Below are 21,417 nucleotides of genomic sequence, written 5' to 3'. Positions count from 1 at the left end.
GAATGGTGAGTAATGGATCACTAAGAATGTTGATCACATATGACTACTTCTGTCCATTAGAAATAAAATGTAATCCGCAAGTAATTTAGAATTTTCCAGCAGTCACATAAAAACGCAAAAGAAAGCAAGTGAATTTTTTAAGAGGTTTGTTGAACCTAATATAGCCAAAATATTGTCATTTCAATATGTGATTCATACAAAAATTATTAATAAAATATTTTACAAGGTTTTCTTTCATGTAGGTCTTTAAACGTGGTGTGTTAGGTTATGCACAACACATCCCAGTGGTGCTAGCCACATTTCAAATGTCAGTGGCTACATGAAGCCAGTAGCTATCATATGGGACAGCACAGATAGCGACCAAATTTAACCCACCGTAGAGGGCAACACCTGTATATTTATTAATCATTTTTAACTTCACAATTCAAGACCATGATACAACCTCATGGTTTCCTAGTTTTGTTAAAACAGGTTCAACTGCTATAAGAAGAGGAGAAATAGCTTTCATTCTGAGAAACAATTTCTATCAAGATTACTGGCTCAACTCTTTAAATTTCATCCATATGTTTTGATTAGAAAGTATTGATGCCCTTCCTTCTTAGTCTCCTCAATTAAAAAAGAAAGTTAGGGGCACCTGGGTGGCTCAGTGGGTTAAGCCGCTGCCTTCAGCTCAGGTCATGATCCCAGGGTCCTGGGATCAAGCCCCGCATCGGGCTCTGCTCGGCAGGGAGCCTGCTTCCTCTCTCTCTCTGCCTGCCTCTCTGCCTGCTTGTCATCTCTCTGTCAAATAAATAAATAAATAATCTTAATAAATATATAAATAAAAAGTTAAATCCGGAGAGATTCTGTGTTTTTATCTCTATTAGCAGGGGAGAAAAATCGTTAATTTCAAATAGAAAGAGCTATTAAAATTCTACTTCTACAAAACAAACCAGTATTTATTTCACGTTAACCAAAATACAGTCTATGTTAAAAGACAACTTCAGTACAGATATAGCTGTATTTTTAAAATTTTTGAGTTGCCTTACCAATAATTTTGCATTTCATAACATAAAAGTAAAATAAAGCACCAGGGAGAACGCTTTTAAGTTTCTAATACATGCACTTAGGTCTTCACTAGATTTCTTACAAGCTCAAGTATTATTCATGGAAAATATTTTCACAAACTTTTCTTTTTATCATCAGGGGATTAATTTCTTCTGGAATCCCATTACTTACAAATACTTGTTGGAATTACAGTAATCATCATCGTTACTCAACAACAAACTTAAAAGATCCAATTAAAATGCATAATACTTTAAACTTTTAACGTTATGAAATTTTACTTTCTTCTTAAGCAGTTAAACACAGCACACAGCGGCATCTCTACTCACTTGGATGTTACAGGGGCTTACTGATCATCTCCCCTAACCGGGCAGCCCTCAGCTCAGATCATCAGCAGTGAGTCAGACAAACTCCAGAAGACAAAATATCTTCTAATCTTCAAAAGCATTAATAAAATGCCTGTGTGAGAGGGAAAAAAAAAAGGGGGGGGGAGTTAGAACCAAGAGAGAACGTCTCTCAAGTGTACTGTCTAGATAGTAACTTCTGTTTCTTCTTTCCTCTCTTCAAGTGAGGGCTCAGAACACGTTCACATTCATGGTCCTGTGGATGTGGGCAATCTGAACTGGCAATACTTGGTATTACAACCACCCTCTGTTTTCAGAACACTCTCTGGGGAGAAGCCCAACTTCGTTTAATAATATAAGTATATTTTGAACTATAACCTGATCACCCTTTTACAGCTCTGATCCTTCAACCAGCAGACATCCTTGTTCCCTAACCATACAAAGGAAGACATTTTTGAGAGTGAAAAGAGGAACTTTGGAAAATATTTATTTGTTAAGCTGATCAACTGTCTTTATTGTATTAATTTATATTCTAAAAAGCAAAAATAATGTACGTCCACTACATCAAAGCAAAATTTAAGATTTATGTGCATTACATGAACACTTAAGATATCCTAAACAGATTAATTATTCTTGGTACATATCCTTGTACTTCAATCTGTTTTCTTAATAGATTCCATCTGTAATACGGTGTCACTTGTACTATGGGAAAAAAAGGCTGACATGATCTTATTATTTTTAATTTTTCACAAAGTTGCCAAAGTCTTTTTCGAAGTTTCATTTTATGTTAAATAATCTGAAATCACTGACATCATCTGGCCCTTCTGTATTGTTGTCGTTTTCTTTGTTTTCTTTTTTCTTTTTTAAGATTTTATTTATTTATTTGACAGACAGAGACAGTGAGAGAGGGAACACAAGCAGAAGTGGGAGAGGGAGAAGACGACTTTCTGCTGAGCAGGGAGCCTGATTCAGGGCTCGATCCCAGGACCCTGGGATGATGACCAGAGCCAAAGGCAAATGCTTAACAACTGAGCCACCCAGGCGCCCCTGATGTTATTTTCAACAAGAAATGCTCTTTTCACAGCTGCTGAAAAACTTGGTAAGCTCAAAGCAAAGTCTGCTAAACAGAGGATATTCTCAATTCTACCTTTTTCATACCAAAATTGTTAAGTATTTCAGGCTTAAGATTTTAAAGATAGTATCTTTTTTTGCCCAATTTGGTGTTCCTTCCTCCACACTCACCCCCCTCCAATCCCCTCACCAAGATGCACACTCCCACACACAGTTTTCTTCCCCAGTGAAAATTCCGTCACACCACTTCCCAATTTACCAAATTCCCAATGGCTTCCCATTGCTCCTCGAATACAATCCAAAACCTTAATAGGGCCTCCAAAGCTCTGAGAGACCTGGTCCCTCCCTACCTCTCAAACCCTCAACAGTAGCAGGTCCTCCCCTGCCCCAGGGCCTCTGAGTGCTCCTTCTGCTCTTAGAGTCATCTGAGAGATTCCTAACACCCCCAATCCAAGTTACCCCATGGTATCCTCTCCCCCAAAAAGTACTCTGTATTTTTGCATTCATCAAAATCTGTACTGACCTGTGTGCTTTTAGAAAGCCTATCTCCACCAGACAGTAAAAACTTGAAGAGAGTGTAGACATCACTCCTGGTTTTTTGTTGTTTTTTTTTAAGATTCCATTTATTCATTTGACAGAGAGCATGGGATCACAAGCAGGCAGAGAGGCAGGCAGAGAGAGAGGGAGAAGCAGGCTCCCCGCTGAGCAGAGAGCCTGATGCAGGGCTAGAGCCCAAGACCCGGAGATCAGGACCCAAGCTGAAGGCAGAGGCCTCACCCACTGAGCCACCCAGGTGCCCCATCACTTCTGTTTGATTTACCTCTTAATCACCAATCTTTTTACCCAGCACCTGGCACGGTCCTTGCCACCTTGCGAACCTTCAGTAAATATTTGGTGAATGAGTGAATGAATGACTGAGGAGGAGAAAGCAAGGAGACAAAGGGCAATCTAGTTATTTCAGTCAACTCGTGATTTATGACCAAAACACCTCTCAATCCTAAATCCAACTACATCACCAATGGTCCCCTCCACACAGGCCGGCTCTCACCAGCACACAAACAGGCTGTACTTCCTCCCACCCTGAGGGAAAGGGAGAGAGAAAAAGCTCTCTCTCAACCCCACATTCCTGTGAACTCCCCATTTCTCTAATCCAATTTTATAGGAAAATTCAGAGCTGACAGTATCTGCTGTCTCCAATTCTTTCCCCCCATCCTCACTTAAACCCATTCCCGTCAGGCTTTGTCCCCGCTGCTGTCCTGAAACTGCTCTTGTTAAAGACCCAACAACCTCCATCCTGAACTAGGCATCCTGAACTATCTATCCAACCATCCAACTATCCAACCAACTAGCCAGGTACTGCGACACGCACTTAAAGCGAATTACCCTTTTTAAACTGTTCATCACGACCACTCCCTGAGGCAGCTAGCATAGTTCCCTCCAGATAGAGCCACCCTGAATTCATTCAAGGGCACCTGGGGCGGGGGGATGGGACGGACCAGGAGAGACATTTTTTACTGAAATTAAATAGTTTTCATCCTAACGGGACCTCGTCTTACTGAACCTGTCTGGTACTTAACAGACCTGATCACTCCCTGCTTTCTTCGCTTGGTTTCTAGGACACCACACTCTTCCCTGACTCTCCTCCCCCTTCACTGGCCATTCCTTCTTAGACTTCTCATTATGCCAACCTTTTAGGTTAAAGCAGGGCTTTCGGGTCTCCAATTTCTTCTCTATCTCTATCCCCTCCTCTTCCTCATATCAATAGGTCTCAGACCACTTTATTTTTTTTTAAGATTTTATTTATTTGACAGAGAGAGAGATCACAAGTAGGCAGAGAGAGAGGAGGAAGCAGGCTCCCTGCTGAGCAGAGAGCCCTATGCGAGACTTGATCCCAGGACCCTGAGATCATGACCTGAGCCGAAGGCAGAGGCTTAACCCACTGAGCCACCCAGGTGCCCCTCAGACCACTTTAAATACCCCCCATAAGAGTCTGAACCTCTTCCTTTACCTCACTCATATTTTCAGCTCCCTACCTGACATCTCCTCTTGGACATCCAACAGACATTTCACACTTAACATCACCCCACACCAAACTCCTGATGTTCCGCCCCAATAAGACTGATGCTCCTACAGGATTCCCCATGTCGGTAAATGGTAATTCAATCTTCCACGTCATCCCTGACTTTTCCCTTTCCTGCACACCACATATCCAATCCATCAGCAAATTCTGTTAGCTCCATCTTAGAAATGTATCTAAATTCTAACTACTTCTCCCTACTTCCGCCCCCACAACTGCTACCTGAGACTCCTTTGCCTCCATCTGGATTCCTGCAACAGCCTCCCAATCGATTCTTCCCCTGCCTCACTGCAGTTTTCAAAACAAAAGGCCAGAGTTACCTTGATTTATTTTTTTGAGTCATATTGATTTTTTAAAAATCAGATCATGTCACTTCTCCGCTCTAAACCCACCAAAAGTTTCCCTTCTCATTCAGAGTAAAAGTCACCGTAGCAGCCTTCAAGGTCCATAACTGGCCCCAAGTAGCCACTCTTGCTTCATCGCTGCCACTCTCTTCCTCATTCATCCCGCTCTTGTCCTACTGCCTTGGCTCCTGCTTGAGGACGTGAACACACTCATGCCAGGGGCTTTGCAGTAGACTGCTATTCCCCTCTCCAGAATGCGCTTCTTCAGAGACATCTGTGGCACTCCTGCTCACAGACCCTTACTCCACAGCAGACCCTTACTCCACAGCAGACCCTTACTCCAAGTATCAACCCATCAGGCGGGACTTCTAGGCCACTCTATTCCATGTAACACCTCATCACCACCATTACAACTATCTATCCAGCCACCCTGATTCACTTATATTTGTTTATATCCATTCATTCATTCATCTCAGCCCACTGGATACCCCTCCCCTCTTTCTTCTCTTCCCCTTGTAGACTCTAACTTTCTTACGGGAAGAAATTTTTGTTTTGTCTAATACTGTATGCCAATATAAATGCATGGAATAAATGGTTGAAAATAAGATTCTGAGAAGGCAAACAAACTAAACCTCCAGACCCTACTATTCTTAAGAGAATCTCTTAGGGAACAAGGACCATGCGGTTACAATCAAATTTTGCAGAGTAACTTGTATACAGTCTCCAGGTAATTTCATCACTGATCATATTTTGCACTGAAATTTTAGTTTTCCCACATTATGAACACGTTACGTGTTACCAACTTTAAGAGTTAAGTAGGACATTTTAAAATGTGACTTTTGGGTCTCAGTTATCAATGCCGAATTCCCTCCCTTTACAACGCAGCCATCCAACTGTGTCCTCATTTGCGGGGGGGGCATTTATTTTTAAAGCCTTGCCTGTGAGTCCTGATGGGAGTCCCTCTCAAGCCCCCACCGTTACATTATTTGCCATAGTATATGTAAGAAGAACTTGTAGTTTCGCAAATACCTAAACTGGGTGATAGGAAGAATGGGGACTGAGAGCCTAGGTACGGCTGCTTTCTTTCATAAGGTGGTTCTTTAAACTTCTCTGGTACAGCTAGCTACCAATTGCTTTAAGACTTCCAAAGGCACTTCTCAGCCTACAGCTAAATGACTTCAAGGTTCTTTTCATGAGTAAGTCTGTCTTCCAAGAATCCCAAGACTCTCACTGGCTACCCCGGCACATTTCCATCTCTAATCCCCAGACAGACTCCCAAGTCTCCACTTAGTGGAGGTCCTAATGGACACTACATAAAGAGCGTTTTATCAAAGCAATTTGTGTGTGCATAACTAAGTCTCACAAATAAAACTGGACCAGGTTGGATTCTGATACCATTACTCTACTCCTGAACACTGTTCAACCTTGTCTCATACCACCTAGAAATTCAAAAACCATCTGCATTATTTCCTGAACCACCATCAACCTATAATTTAATGAGAAACTATACACTTTCACTATGTTATTCCCACTTTTTCTTACGTGTCCCTGTAAAACAACACTGCTAACATCAGGATAGATCCTAACACGCCCAAATATATATATTTATACCCATCTAGTATAAAAACAATTTGAGAAGAACCACAGAATGTGGTCATCACCAGTAATACAAGAGAATGAAGAACTAATATGTATTAAGAACCTACAATATGCCAGGCATTTTATCCACATTATCACAAGTAATCCTTATAATGGCCTCATATAGGAGGTATACAGCACCAGACTTCAAAACCCCTCAAGATGCCTCCGTAAAATCCCAGTACCACATCCTCCTACCTATGTCGGTGTGATTCAGTCTTAGGAAGCAGCCATTACCAGTCAGATTTTATCAAAATGAGCAGCTAATAATTAACACCCATATTCAAACTGTTTTATGTGGCAAACACATAAAGATCAATCTTAAACCGAGAGGACAGGCTAACACGTCTTGAAATGTTTTCAGTAAACTCACCCTGTTAGGCCCAAGGGATACACACCTTCCTAAAAGAAACTGCACTACAATGACCATTCTGAGGCTTCTCATGGGAAAGGTGGATAGTTGGTTGTATTTGACCATCAAATATTTCAGGCAAAACTTTTTTCTTCCATGTCACAAAAGTCGTGAAGTCTTAAATAACTGTCTGGCACAGAAACATGTGAATGAATGCAAGCTCCTTGGGGAAAAGAAGATTCCACTGCTGTCCCTTACTCTGATGTGAACGAGACTTCAGAGTGGGCAAAAAATACAGACCCAGCTCTTCAAACTCCATGAAAGGTGTTATTTGTTTCCTTCGGTGCTTAAAAGTGTCACAGTAATGTGCAAAAATAAAATATGTCCAATGCAGATATTTGTTAAGGGACATGAAGACAGAATAAAATCAGCACCTGTACAAAGACCGCACTGACAACACCTAATACTTTAGAGAAAAAAAAGCTAACGGTCCTACTGGCAATCGTGATTTTTTTTCCTTCCTTCCTTCCTTCCTTCCTTCCTTCCTTTTCTTTCTTCCTAAGATTTATTTTCTTAGAGAGAGAGTGAAAGAGGGCAGGGGAAGGGGCAGAGAGAGACTCTCGGGCAGACTCCCCCACTAAGTCAGTCCCCCCCAAGTGGGATTCGATCCCACGACCCTGAGATCATGACCTGAGCCGAAATCAAGAGTCCGACGCTCAGCTGGCAGAGTCAGGCGCCCCGCGATGCTGATTTTCTAAGCTCCTTCCTTCAGTACAGTTTCAAAAGAGCGGAGGTGCTGGATTCTGTGCTCCGAGGGACCCTGTGCACCCCCAGCCCCAGGCCGGCACACACACCTCTCGGGCGGTGGCCGGGCAGCCTCCTGCCTTCGGGAACCCGATCTGCAGGAGCTGCACTCCTGGACCTTTGACGTCACTGTGGTTGAAGATATTTTTCACCAGGTTCTTTAAACAAAGATTCACGTGATAAATTTCTGTTCGAGTTTAGTTCCAGGAAATGTTTGGTTTCTGCAGATGTTTACAGGCTTCCGGTTGTCGGCACACGAAAATTATATAATCCTGTGTTTCTTTTTCTCACTTGAGCAAGCAGAAAACGTAAAATCCAGTATCTCGCCCGAGTTTGCTCACCGTGGACCTCGGGGAATACTTAATCCTCAACTTCTTTTAGTTGGGGTTGGTTTTATTTTTTGAAAGGCTACACTGCCTTTTGACCTAAACTGCCATAAGTGCTTTTCAGGAGCAAAAAAAGCTGCAAAACTAAGACGTACAAAACCTAGTGGTGACCTGCTGGTAAGCTCCAGGTGAAAACGGAAAAACGAGAAAAACACAGTGGTGTGTATACACTGAGAAGGTATAAATGGCCCAGAATAAACGCCCAGAATTAAATTCCCTGCTCTCCAAAAGATACAAAAGATTCCGTAAGGAGACAAAACAGCACTCTACCTTCTTTGCTGAAACCCAGCTCACTGGTTTGCGAACCACCAAATATGCTCTTGGTTGAATTTCCCTAGCAATATTAAAAGCCTGAAATTTTTACAAATTACTGTAGTAGGAGAGTTCTTCAACATTATTTTGAAAATTAAAAACGTCTCAGAGAAAGTAAATCAAACTGGCTTTATGACGGGTTACATTCTAAGCCCCTTCATTTGGAACGCCGTCCAGATGACATGGCTGGGTACTGCCATCGTCACCGGCCAAGAATTGCTTTTAGGTCCCTCACTCCTCAAAACATGTTCTGTTGTAAGTGACTCCTAATTTATTACTGCATTTATATTCCATCTCCTTTGACAACACATTTGAGATAGTCTATCAAAATGCAGACATTATAACAAAATTTTATTTTATAAATATAAAAATCTGGACAAGGGAAAAAAGCCATGCAATTATGCAGGCTTGAAGGTTACTTAAATTAAGCCATAAATTTGGCCCTATACTGCCTGGTCAGTAAGACAAAAGAAAAAAAAATTTTTTTGCAAAAGTCATACTGGCCAAGATGGGATGCTGTCTGGAGAAACAGAATTTGTCCTGGTATGCAAACCTAAGAAAATTTTCTCTACCGTATTATTACATAAATAATACACTGGAGTCTTTGGTACTGTCCTTGACAAATACTCTGACTAGTTCATCCAGCAGTTTCTTATAGTATATAACATAAACAATAAAAATATAGAGCTCTCGGATAATCTGGATATATTCAGATGATAAAAAATAAGACCTAAGAAGTATGTCCAGTAGAACTTTCTGTGATGCTGAAAATGCTCTACACCTCTACCCTGTCCAAGATGGTAGTCCACTAGCCACATGTGGTTGGTAAACACTTGAAATGAGGCTAGTGCAATCAAAAGCTACATTTTTAATTATACATAATATTAATTTTAATAGCCATGTATCAGAAAAGCAAATATCTACCCACTGGACTGCACAGGTCTAAACTATTACTTATCAAACTTTTCTTAGTAGCAGAACCATTTGGGGGTCGGCAAACCCAGATGGAATCTAACACGTAAGAAAATAAAGATGGTGCATTGCATGTATTTATTTTTATAAGTTCAAATTTGTAATATTAACTTATAGGCAACGTGAGTTATGAGTATTCTAATGGGTAAAAATTAAAAACTGAAGGTTGTGAGAGTTCTAAACTCAGATCAGCCCCAGTGAACTTTCTGTATTTCGTTTGGATGCACGAGCAGTGCCCATGTGGGACTTCTAACTGCACAGTCTGAGCTACCCAGTTAGCAAAGACCACACACACCGCCATCATCTACCCAGAAAGCATGAAGAAAATAACAGCACGCCGGCAGGGCCATTTCAAGCATTTCTCTTCATGGGAGGAGTCTTCCCAGGAACCCACACGGCCATCCCAGAGCTTTGGATTCAGACCACAGCTCGGGTGCAAGGAAAGGAGAATCAAGAGAGTGAGTGCAGGGACGCCTGGGTGGCTCAGTTGGTTAAGCAGCTGCCTTCGGCTCAGGTCATGATCCCAGCATCCTAGGATCAAGTCCCACATCGGGCTCCTTGCTCCGTGAGGAGCCAGCTTCTCCCTCTGACTCTGCCTTCCACTCTGTCTGCCTGTGCTCACTCTCGCTCTCTCTCTGACAAATAAATAAATAAAATCTTTTAAAAAAAAAAAGAGAGAGAGAGAGAGTGAGTGCAGAGTCACGCTGGCTTAGAAGCCTTCCTCACAAACAGAAACCAGTACCTCACCTGACGGTCGCAGCCACAGCTTCCAGGGACCCCACGAAGGACAGACCCGTATCTGTAAAGTACTCCCAGGGAAGCTCGAAACTACTGCTTCTAACCAAGAATTCAGAGTTCATGTATAGTTCCTCCCAGGCCAAACACATCTACCAATTAAAGGTCACTTTAATCATAAGCAATGTTGCCTAGTAACACAGTTAACTTTCCATTTTTATCAGGATTCAGAGGAACTTAGTAGAAAGTTCATCCAAGGTCAGATCTGTCTTTAGAGATTGAGAAATGATTCTGTTCATTCTTGACCCACCTTCATGATCTAAAACCATACCCGTGTGCATGCGCCCACACACACACATCCTAGCATATAAAAAAATAGAAAAGAACTTTATCAAAACCCTATAGCACAATCATACCTAATGATTAAATAGTAGAAGAATTTCCTTTAAAAAGCCAGGAAATGAGACAAAGATGACTACAACTGTTACTTCTATTCAATAGTGTAGAGGTCCTAGTCCATGTAATTAAAAAACAGAGGGGCATGTGGCTGGCCTAGTCAGTAGCGCATGTGACTCTTGAACTCGGGGTTGTGAGTTCAAGCCCCACATCAGGCATGGAGAAGAAAGAAAGAGAGGGAGGGAGGGAGGGAGGGAGGAAGAAGGGGTAAAGGAAGGGAAGAAAAGAAAAGAAAAAAGAAAAGAAAACAAAACTAACAGAAATGAGGTAAAAACTTAGAATTTATGTAAGGTGACCAACTGTCCCTATCCCTGTGTGATTCTTTTTGATACAGAGAATTATGAAGGAAAGCTATTAAAGCTAATAAAAATAAGTTCATCAATGTTTCTGGATAGAAGAATCAATATGCAAAAGTGAATATAATTCCCATAAGCCAAAAAACAGCACTTTGTAACATAAACAAGAAAAACTACCATTTAAAATGCTAACTACAGCTATAAGCTCTCTAATAATAAATCTAACAAAAAACTTCAAGAGCTTTATGGAGATAATTACAGAGCTGAGTAAATGGAGAAATATTTGTGGGTGAAAACCTAATAAATACTCCTAAATTGAACTGGAATTCAATATAATTCTAATAAAACTTCCTAAGGTTTCGTGAACCATAGTAAGTCGATCCTAAAAGCCATAAAAAAAAAGAGCCAAGAACAGCTTTGACAAATTTGAAGAAGAAAACAAGTAGGCAATTTCCCCTCCACAATGTTAAGAGATACAGTCTGGGGGCGCCTGGGTGGCTCAGTGGGTTAAGCCTCCGCCTTCAGCTCAGGTCATGATCCCAGGGTCCTGGGAATGAGCCCTGCATCCGGCTCTCTGCTCAGCAGGGAGCCTGCTTCCCTTCCTCTCTCTCTCTGCCTGCCTCTCTGCCTGTTTGTGATCGCTCTCTGTCAAATAAATAAATAAAATCTTTAAAAAAAGAAAAAAAAAAGAGTTACAGTCTGCCACAGTAAATAAAATGGTATAGGCGAAAGAAAGGCAACAGACCACCCGGAAAAGGACTCCTATTGTGTTTAGAAATCTGACATAAAATAGCAGAAGCACTGCAGATCAGAGGGGCGAGGATGAACTACGGAATGGCGCTGAGACACAGGTCACTGTTAGGGAAACAAAATTAGATCCATGTTGCATATCACTGAGAAATATTTTCAGGATAATTAAAGGCTTAAATGTGAAAATAAAACTTTGGAAACTTTTACCCATGGGGTAATGCAGGATTTTAAAGATAAGACTTAAAAAGTTGATAAATATTACTACATTAAGTTTTTTTTTTTTAATTCTAAGCAACCAAAGATTCTTTTAAAAAAAAGTGAAAATCCAAGCCATGGACCTAGAGAAGATACTGATAAACAGCAAAGTGTTTCTCTGCAGAATACAGGAGAACTCTCAAAAACCAATAAGCAAACACAAATAACTGAGTTGAAGGAAAAAAAAAAAAAACCTGGACAACCAATTAACAGAACAGAAAATCTGAGGGGAAAATAAACATAAGATGTCCAATCTCAGTACAATGCCATTTAACAGTACAGTAAGATACCATTTCACACCAGACTGGCAAAATAGGATACGATAATGAAAAAAAATTGAACTGATTGAACCACTTCAGAGAGCAATTTGGCAAGAATAAAGGTGAAGCTGCTTATGCCACAAGCAAGCAGCTCCCCTCCTGTTCGGTAGAGAAACGGGCATATGTACATCGGTAGGCACATATAAGAATGTCTGTTACCAGTGCCTGTAATAGCAACAAACCGCAAACAACTCAAACATGAATTAATGGGAGAATGGATAAGCATATGGTGATACTGTTTCATAATGAAATACTACATGTATTTAAAAGAATTAAAGACAGCCACATTATCAAAGATGGATAAATGTTAAAAAAAAAAAAAAAATTAGTGGGGTGCCTGACTGGCTCAGTTGGTTGGTTAGGCATCTACCTTCAGCTCAGGTCGTATGAACCCAGGGTCCTGGGGTCCAGCCTATAGCTGGGCTTCCTGCTCCATGAGCACTGTTTCTCTGTTTCTCTGGCTCCCTCGGCCCCTACCACCTCTCCCTAACCCCTTCTCATGCTCTGTAATAAATACATAAAATCTTAAAAAAAAAGATGAGTTAGGGTGCAAAACCCTTAAAAAAAAAAAAAAGTTAGCTTCTGCAAAGAACAAAGTAAATGGCAACCCAAAGAATGGGAGAAAATATTTGCAAATACAGAAATGATAAAGGGTTAATATAAAAATATATAAGGAACTTCCACAACTCAATAGCAAAATATCAAGTAACACTTGATTAAAAAATGGGCAAAGGACTTGAATAGACTTCTCCCCAGAGAAGACCTACAAATGGCCAACAGGTATAGAAACAGACACTCAACATCATTAGTCATGAGGGAAATGTAAATAAAACCACAATGTGGTACCACCTCACACCTGTTAGGATAGCCATTAACAAAACAACCGAAAACAGCAAGTGCTGGCAAGTACCTGGAAAAACTGAACCCTCCCGCGCTGCTGGTGGGAACGGAAAATGATACAGCCGCCATGGAAAACAGCATGGTAGTCCCTCAGAAAGACTATAAACAGAACTACCACGCGATCCAGCAATCCCCACACCTGGATATTTATTCAAAAGAATTAAATGAGAATGTGGTACAGACACCTGCACTCCCATGTCCACTGAAGCATTATTCCTAATAGCCAAGAGAGGGCGACAACCCCAGTGTCCATCAGTGGAGGAACAGATGAAGAAAATGTGGTCTGTCCCCACAATGTAGTATTAGTCAGCCACAAAAAGGGAATCCTCTCATATGCAGCACGGATGAACCTTGAGGACATTCTGCTAAGGGAAACAAGCCAGTCGCAAGAGGACAAACACTGCACGACACCACTTACATAAAAGCAGTGGAACACACAGGAGCAGAAAGGAGAAAGGTGGCTGGCAGGGGCTGGGGAGGGAGAAATGGGGAGTTGCTGCTGATAAGTACAGAGACTGAGTCACCCAAGATGAAGACATTCTAGACACCCACTGCACAACACTGTCTTACAGGTAACAATAATACATTGTGCACTCCAAAATTTGTTAAGAGGGCAGAGTTCATGTTATGTGACTTTTACCACAATAAGAAAAAAGTTAGACGAAAAAAGCTACAGAAGACTATAGACAGTGAAATGTTTAATGAAGTCTGAAATCATTGAAAATATGAAAACATACAAGTCTGTTTATATTATATGTCACATATATATATGCTATCTATATAAAAAAGGTAACATTTCATTATATATGTTCATATATATTCTATAATATATAATATATTATATATTATATATATTAATATATAATATATTAATATATATTAATATTATTAATATATAAGAATGTCTGTTACCAGTGCCTGTAACAGCAACATAATATATTAATATATTAATATATAATATATGTATATATATGCTCATTTAATTTATATATTATACATGCTATCTATATAAAAAAGGTAACATTTCATTATATATGTTCATATAACATATAACATATATGAACATATATAATGAAATGTTACCTTTTTTATATAGATAGCACGTATAATATATAAATTAAACATATAAAATATATAAAAATATAATACAATATATATTATTTATATAGATAGCACATATAATATATAAATTAAACATATAAAAATATAATACAATATATATTATTTTTATAATACAATATATATTATTTTTATTTTTATATATTACATGTTATATGTAATACATATTTATATATATTTATATGATGAATATAATATAAATATATAATGTAATAAATAAAATGTATCATATATTATATATAATAAATAAAATATTAAAGTATATATATATATATGAAATGCCACAGACTTACAGGAAGGTAGTAAAAGCATAAAATATATGTTGAAATGTTGCACACTAAATTCAGGATAGTGGTTTCTACTAAGGACAAAGACAAGAGAATGAGACAAAAAAAAAATGCTAAACAGAAAACGTCTATCTTGTCTACGATATTTTATTACCTAGGGAACTAAAGCAAGTATTACTAACCTGATGGTGATAGTTTAGTCTATTTTTCTATATGCTTAAAATATTTTATTACAGAAATAGTCTTTTTTAGAACCTAATACTAAGAACATTTTCTTCCTTTCTAAGAAATGAATATGTTTCGTCTCCGATAACACAAGGTTCCTAGGCCCTCAGTGGGGGAAGATGGGCCCCAAGTTACAGCAAAGTTGCATCTGGGAGTGTGTTCACTCTTCTCAGAAAAAGACCCACAGATTTCATCAGAAGGGTCTGTGACTTAAACAAAAATGCTAAGGGTCATAAATATAATAGATATTGGCCATTTTGCACTAGGCAACAAATAAAAAAACAGAATCCAATCTGAATTAAAGTAAGTCAACACATGTACAACCTTTTTCTTAGTTCTGATTTTCTGTTGATATGCTATTTCATTTTATGTATTTTTGTCCAAGAATTGATTCAACCCCTCTCTTAAAAAAAAAGGTAAGGTACTCATTTAAAAAAAAAGGAGAAACGAGGGGCACCTGGGTGGCTCAGTGGGTTAAGCCGCTGCCTTCGGCTCAGGTCATGATCTCAGGGTCCTGGGATCGAGCCCCGCATCGGGCTCTCTGCTCAGCAGGGAGCCTGCTTCCTCCTCTCTCTCTCTCTGCCTGCCTCTCTGTCTACTGTGATCTCTCTATGTCAAATAAATAAACAAAATCTTTAAAAAAAAAAAAAAAAAAGAAGAAGAAGAAGAAGAAGAAACGAAACCCCGGTTCACAGATCCCACCAAATCCATGTAAGTGAGCACAGAAGAGAGGAATCGGCAGGACTGGACGTAAACAATGACACAGCAGCTTCAGGATGAAATGTCGAGACAAAATGGTTCCATCACTGACTTTAACAGTAAAGGCTACAGACAGGACTCAAACACAGGGCAGGCACTCACCTTTTGGGCCTCAAAAAACCGAACCCCTAAGAACAGGACAGTAACAGGAGGAGGTCAGAATCTGGGGTTGAGAGCTGTGTAATTCATTTAAGAAATTCCCCCAGATCATTCTGAAACACTTCCCCCCAGTCTGGCCACCAAAGCCCCCAATCCCTGCCCCAGCTGAGATCATCACTGGGTTAGAGATACACTTTCCATTTGTTAAACATTCAACGGATAGTTTGCTGAGCACCCACTGTGTGTTGCTGTCAGGAAGTGAGTATTTGTATACCTCTGCGCACTTAGAGCATTCTGGGCAAATTTCACGGAGATCCGGATTAAGGTAAAAGCCTCAAAACTTAAAACTTAAAGGATAACTGTATAGATTGTAAGAAAAGTATCTCCCTTGAGGTATGTGTGCACATTTCAGAGGGTGATGAAACCAGGGCTGTAGAGATATTCCAGGGGTTATAAACTCAGAGTCTCCCATCCAACGATACTGCTGTTCGGTAATGATCTGTCCCTATCTCCCATGTCTACTTTCAGGATACTACAAATAAATCCAGACACTAAAAACGATCAGTCCCCAGGCACTAGGCTAGTTCCTAAGGACATCACTGGCAACAAGAGACAGTTCCCGCCCTCATGGACCTTGCAGTCAAGTGTGATACTGACACACGAGTAACCTATCACACAATATGGCAAGTCTGTGACAGATTCCAGGCCAGTCGTGAGAGGTTAGATAGATGCAACTGAGACCTAAAGGATGAGTAGTCAGCCAGATGCCTTCATCTGGCAAGGAGAGAAAATACTGAACCAACCTTTATACAACAAGAAATCCTAAGGAAGGAAAGGCCCAACCGTGCCAGACAGGGGCAACAGGGTCGCACCGCCTCTGTACTCCTTCATCCTTCCTGTGACCGCTGGTGCTCACTTGGGGCCTGCGAGATGGCTGGAGTGTGGCCCACGGTGGGCAAGATCTTCCCACAGAGAAACCCTTTGCCTAAAGCTCTCATGGGCCAGAACCAGGTTCCCTGCTCACACTGAAACTAACCGCCTGGTAGGAATGGAGCTTTCCGACAGCCGGAGGCTGGGGCCCAAGCCCACCTTCCCCAGGGCACATGGACATGCAAAGATTTCTGAACAAAGCCAAGGTTCCATTACAAAGGAGTATTTTCCCTTTTGTAGAATACTATGTTCTCACTAACAGGAAATACAAAGAAATAAAAGATCACCTTTTTCTTATACAACTGCATATGCCTATTTAAATATTTTAATACACGCAAAAAAAAAAAAAAACACTAAAAATTAATGCAACTGGCACAGAATAAACCAAGTACCACAAGGCTGGGACATCAGAGCCATGGAGAGGGATCAGGTTTTGAATACGAAGAGCGGTCCTCAGAGAAGAGAATTATGAAATGACAGGCCGATTCATGTTTAAAGGCACAAAGGTAAAAGTATGGGCGAGAAAAGCCACCTCTGTTTGGCTGTCAGAGGGACTCTGTGGAGAACACACAGAAGAAAAACGCGTGGGCAAACACAAAACCCAGGAGGGCCGAACCGCTGAGGCTCTGTCTTGCTGTAACAAAGGCACTCAAAGGTATTTGCTGAATGGACGAGCGAACGAACAGGCTTGGATCTGAAATGCTGTGTGACCGTGAACTACCAGAGGTTTCTCATCAGAGAACACAACGGGCCAAAACTATTTTTGATACAAACTCTCGTTTTCAATGAGCAGAATGGGCTGGAGGAAAACCAAGACAGAAAGGGTGATCGATTAGGAAGCTACTGCACTCATTCGTGCGTAAGAGAATTGGGGGCAGAGATCCAGAGGTCCAAGAACTAACACCTAGAAGCAGTTTTTAGAAGTGGTAGTTATACCTGAGTATACATACTTTATTTCATTTACAAACCATTTCCCAAGCACATAAAGAAGCACTGTTGCATATGTTAGATTCATTAATTACTGCATTATGAAAAACAGAATAAGCAACTTTTAATCTAGTTTGATCCTGAATTTTAAGTTTTGACAGCATTTCAAGAGGACTTTCTACCCTCGGTTTCCTTCTCAACTCTGAAGGGAAAGTCAGATGCATGACTCAAGCTCATCTATCAGAATCGAAGTCTCTGTGGCCTCCTAGTGGTAGTTGTCTGGAATGACAGCTTCCATGGCAAATTATTAAAATAGTATAAACTTGCTTATACTCTATCTAGTTTTTCTTCCACATTTATATATGGTAGTAAGGACATTCCTAAAAGAACACCTCAACACTATTCACAACCATACCAAGTCCACGACTGAGGTGAACAAAATCCCTACCAAGCTAAGAGTAATGTCATTAGATCATTCATGCCTATGTGTCCAGCATTATTTTCTAGAACAATCCGTGAGGAGCTATACTGCCAGGGTTTCTGTTTTATTTTTGTTTGTTCCAAACAAGATTTGACTATTTTTTTTTTTTTGCTCATATCTTATCTACCATTTTTTTTTAAGATTTTATTTATTTATTTGACAGAGGGAGATCACAAGTAGGCAGAGAGGCAGGCAGAGAGAGAGGAGGAAGCAGGCTCCCTGCTGAGCAGAGAGCCCGATGCGGGACTCGATCCCAGGACCCTGAGATCATGACCCGAGCTGAAGGCAGAGGCTTAACCCACTGAGCCACCCAGGCGCCCTCTTATCTATCATTTAGTCTTATTTCACCCCTGGGAACTTTATGTATCCACTCTGCTTCTCCACAACTATTCCCTATAAAAAATAACCAGTGCTCCCACCTGTCAAAAGACTCAAGTAAGTCTCCCCAATCAAAGAGTCTCTGATCTTCTGACTGAGTACTTCTAAGCTTATAATACATACTTGAGGAGCTCCTGCCGATAATTAGTCTTGGTCACACACAAATGGGGGTTCCACTTCCAGCAAGACCCTGAGTCCCAGGGCCCCTCGGGGCGGCAGGAGAAATGCTCCAACTAACCTAAGGAAAAACCACCAGCACAGGGGAAGGCTGTGTATTGGCTGGCAATGCTGCCCACCAATGATGTGATCTGCACAGAACACCCACAGGTCTCTTTCATGGAACCAAAACGTTACAGAGATGGGAGTAGGGCAAGTCTTCGTGTCATGTGGACACTTCTTCTATGAATTACAAAGTATTTCATCAGAAGAACTAAACAACTGGCTCAAGGTCACATAGCCTAACTATATTTAGACACCTGGAGAAGAGTTTAGAAATGAGTAAGTGATAAATACATAAACATTAAGCAAACGAACATCACTCTCCTCTCCAAAATACACAATTTTTAACACCAGGGAAAACTTTCACAGGTTATATGCCTCAGCAGCAAGTAACGTCTCCATAGTAATAATTTATATAAACACTGATAATTATTCAAAATTTAACTACGTAATGAGAAGGGAGGAGGGCTCCCTACCTACAGTGAGGTTTAAAATAAAGATAAGTTCTCTCTTTTTTTTTTTTTTTTAAGATTTTATTTGTCAGAAAGACAGAGAGAGAGAAAGAGCAAGCACAAGCAGGTAGGACAACAGGCAGCGGAAAAATGAGGAACCCCGCTGAGGGACTCAATGCCAGGACCCTGAGATCATGACCTGAGCCAAAGGCAGACGCTTAATGGACTGAGCCACCCAGGCATCCCAACTTCTCTGATTCTATCATGAGAAGTCAAAGGTAATGCCTAAGACCGAAAAATTTAAAAACTGGGAAAGCAACATGCATTTAGAGATCTGGAGGCAAGTATCAGCAAAATCAGGTCTCAGAGCTGAACTCCCAGGGGCAGGGACCTGGGCTGTAGTTTTGTAACAAGTCCTGTAGAGCTCCTGGACTCCCAGAATTCCAGGCACATAGAACTGAGATTAAAATTAAATGAAAGAGTGGCCAAGGGCAGACACAGCGCTAGGGTTTCCAACTGTGTAATACTTGTTCTAAATAATAATGTAATATCTAAATGTAATACTTGCTCAACATAAAATTGTGTTGCTTTTCCATCTGAATAAAATGTAGAGAAGACACATGTTTTATTTGAACAACTTAATTTTCTATTGCTTTCATTGTGGCTATTGTGTTTTCATTCATGGAAGAAAAAAAAAATCAAATATTCACCCGCTGAACACGTATAGACACGTTCTTAGGGCTGGGAAATCACATAGGACTAAGTGCTTCCCCTGCAAAGGGTCACTCTCTACTAGAGAAACACACAAGTAACCAAAAAAGCAATGAGACAGGTACCCTAAACTTAACTATTCTGTGAGCCAGGTTTCCTCACCTGTGAAACGCCTCCTCTGGTGTTTGTGAATATTCAGTAATTCAGTGCATATAAAGTTGTAAGCACCCTGCCTGCTGTATCGTAAGAAAAACAAGACCAAGACGACAAATCCTTGCCTGCCTGGTTTTAAAACCCATGTTCGTTCTGCTTCATCACGTTTCTAAAATAACTCTATTTTTTTCATACACTAAAAATTTATTTCCCTCCGGGATCCAAACAGTAGCCAGTAAATGAGCAAACTGTGAGTCACTACATATGTAGATGCAGCATAAACTCTAAGGATAAAAAAATCTTTTCCAGCTCTTCCTCCCCCCTTTTCTAGTTCTTTTAAATTATTTATAAATATTTAACTTATTTAGAAATAGTCCCCTCTAATATGTCTTAAGAGTTGGACATAATTAAAAGTGAAGTTCTTGTTCTCGATTGTATTAAGAAGCAAAACGCGGCAGTGGACTCTTTCTCAATAACCAGGAAGTAAACGGTTTATCACTAGATGGCACTGTATTGGATAATTAAAAAAGAAAAAACATTTAGTATGAGATCCACTTTATTTGTCAAGTCAAAAGAATGCTTTCTTTCAACAGAAGGTGAGATTATATTACTCCTGTTCTATTTCATGGCTTTAAAAATAAAGACATGGTTTAATGGAAAAGAAAACAATGACAGGATCAAGTTAAATTTCATTTTTATACTACTGCAATGTCTTAAATAACTATTCTGATATTTTCTAGGCAGAAATAATCGTGAATGTCTCTCTTGTGCACCAGAACGTGTGGTTTATACCGTAGCAAGCTGGTTAAGGTGGGATCCCCTTCCATGAATGTCAGTAGGTCAGAGGTAACCGAAAGGGGGATTTACTGAAATCTGGAAGGAGGAACTAACTACACAGCAGTCACCATGTGAAGCCCTGACTCTCTTCTTGGTGACTTGATCTTCTTCTTAGATGAGGACATGGACATGGACACTGGCAGGTTCCAGCTTGTCCTCATATCCTACTGGTTCATGGTTCAACTCTTTTTCCCAAATACTGGGCCTACTGACCAACAAAGGCCCCAGGCCCAATACCAGACACTTGGAGGGAGACACAGAGGTGGCATTCAAGAAATATGTAATGACTGACTGATGTACCTTCAGTAAGCTGGGAACAGTGTAATTAAATGATTTAAGCTCCTCTTCACACACTAGCTTCAAGGTATTGATAAAGTTTGACTAATTTATAGAATTATGTAACCTTTCACATGTATCAAGTATTATGTAACCTTTTTTTTTTTTAAGATTTTATTTATGTATTTGACAGACAGAGATCACAAGCAGGCAGAGAGGCAGGCAGAGAGAGAGGACTAAACAGGCTCTACTGAGCAGAGAGCCCGATACGGGGCTCGATCCCAGGACCCTGAGCCAAAGGCAGAGGCTTAACCCACTGAGCCACCCAAGCGCCCCTATGTAACCTTTTTTTTTTTAAGCAATAAGGCACATCACAGGGCAATCAGTGATACTGAATATTTAGAGATATTAACGAAGTTGAGACCACAATGTCTGAGCAAAATAGTTACTTAAGAAATCCAACACCGGGGCGCCTGGGTGGCTCAGTGGGTTAAAGCCTCTGCCTTCG

At 40.4% G+C, this 21,417-nt stretch overlaps 1 protein-coding gene across 1 annotated transcript in view; it reads right to left on the bottom strand.

Annotated features, from left to right (window-relative positions):
- Positions 1–831: 831 nt before the first annotated feature.
- LOC116569258 (translation initiation factor IF-2-like) overlaps positions 832–21,417 on the bottom strand; it is a 51,388-nt gene continuing 30,802 nt past the window's right edge. Inside the window, exon 4 of the transcript XR_004276935.1 lies at positions 832–1,503. The gene's annotated coding sequence lies outside the window, so the exon portion shown is untranslated. The remainder of the gene's footprint in view (positions 1,504–21,417) is intronic.

Source organism: Mustela erminea, chromosome 11 (genome assembly GCF_009829155.1).
Source record: "Mustela erminea isolate mMusErm1 chromosome 11, mMusErm1.Pri, whole genome shotgun sequence".
Classification (NCBI taxonomy): domain Eukaryota; kingdom Metazoa; phylum Chordata; class Mammalia; order Carnivora; family Mustelidae; genus Mustela; species Mustela erminea.
The sequence above is the reverse complement of the archived record's forward strand: the minus strand, read 5'-3'. Positions and strand labels throughout refer to the sequence as shown.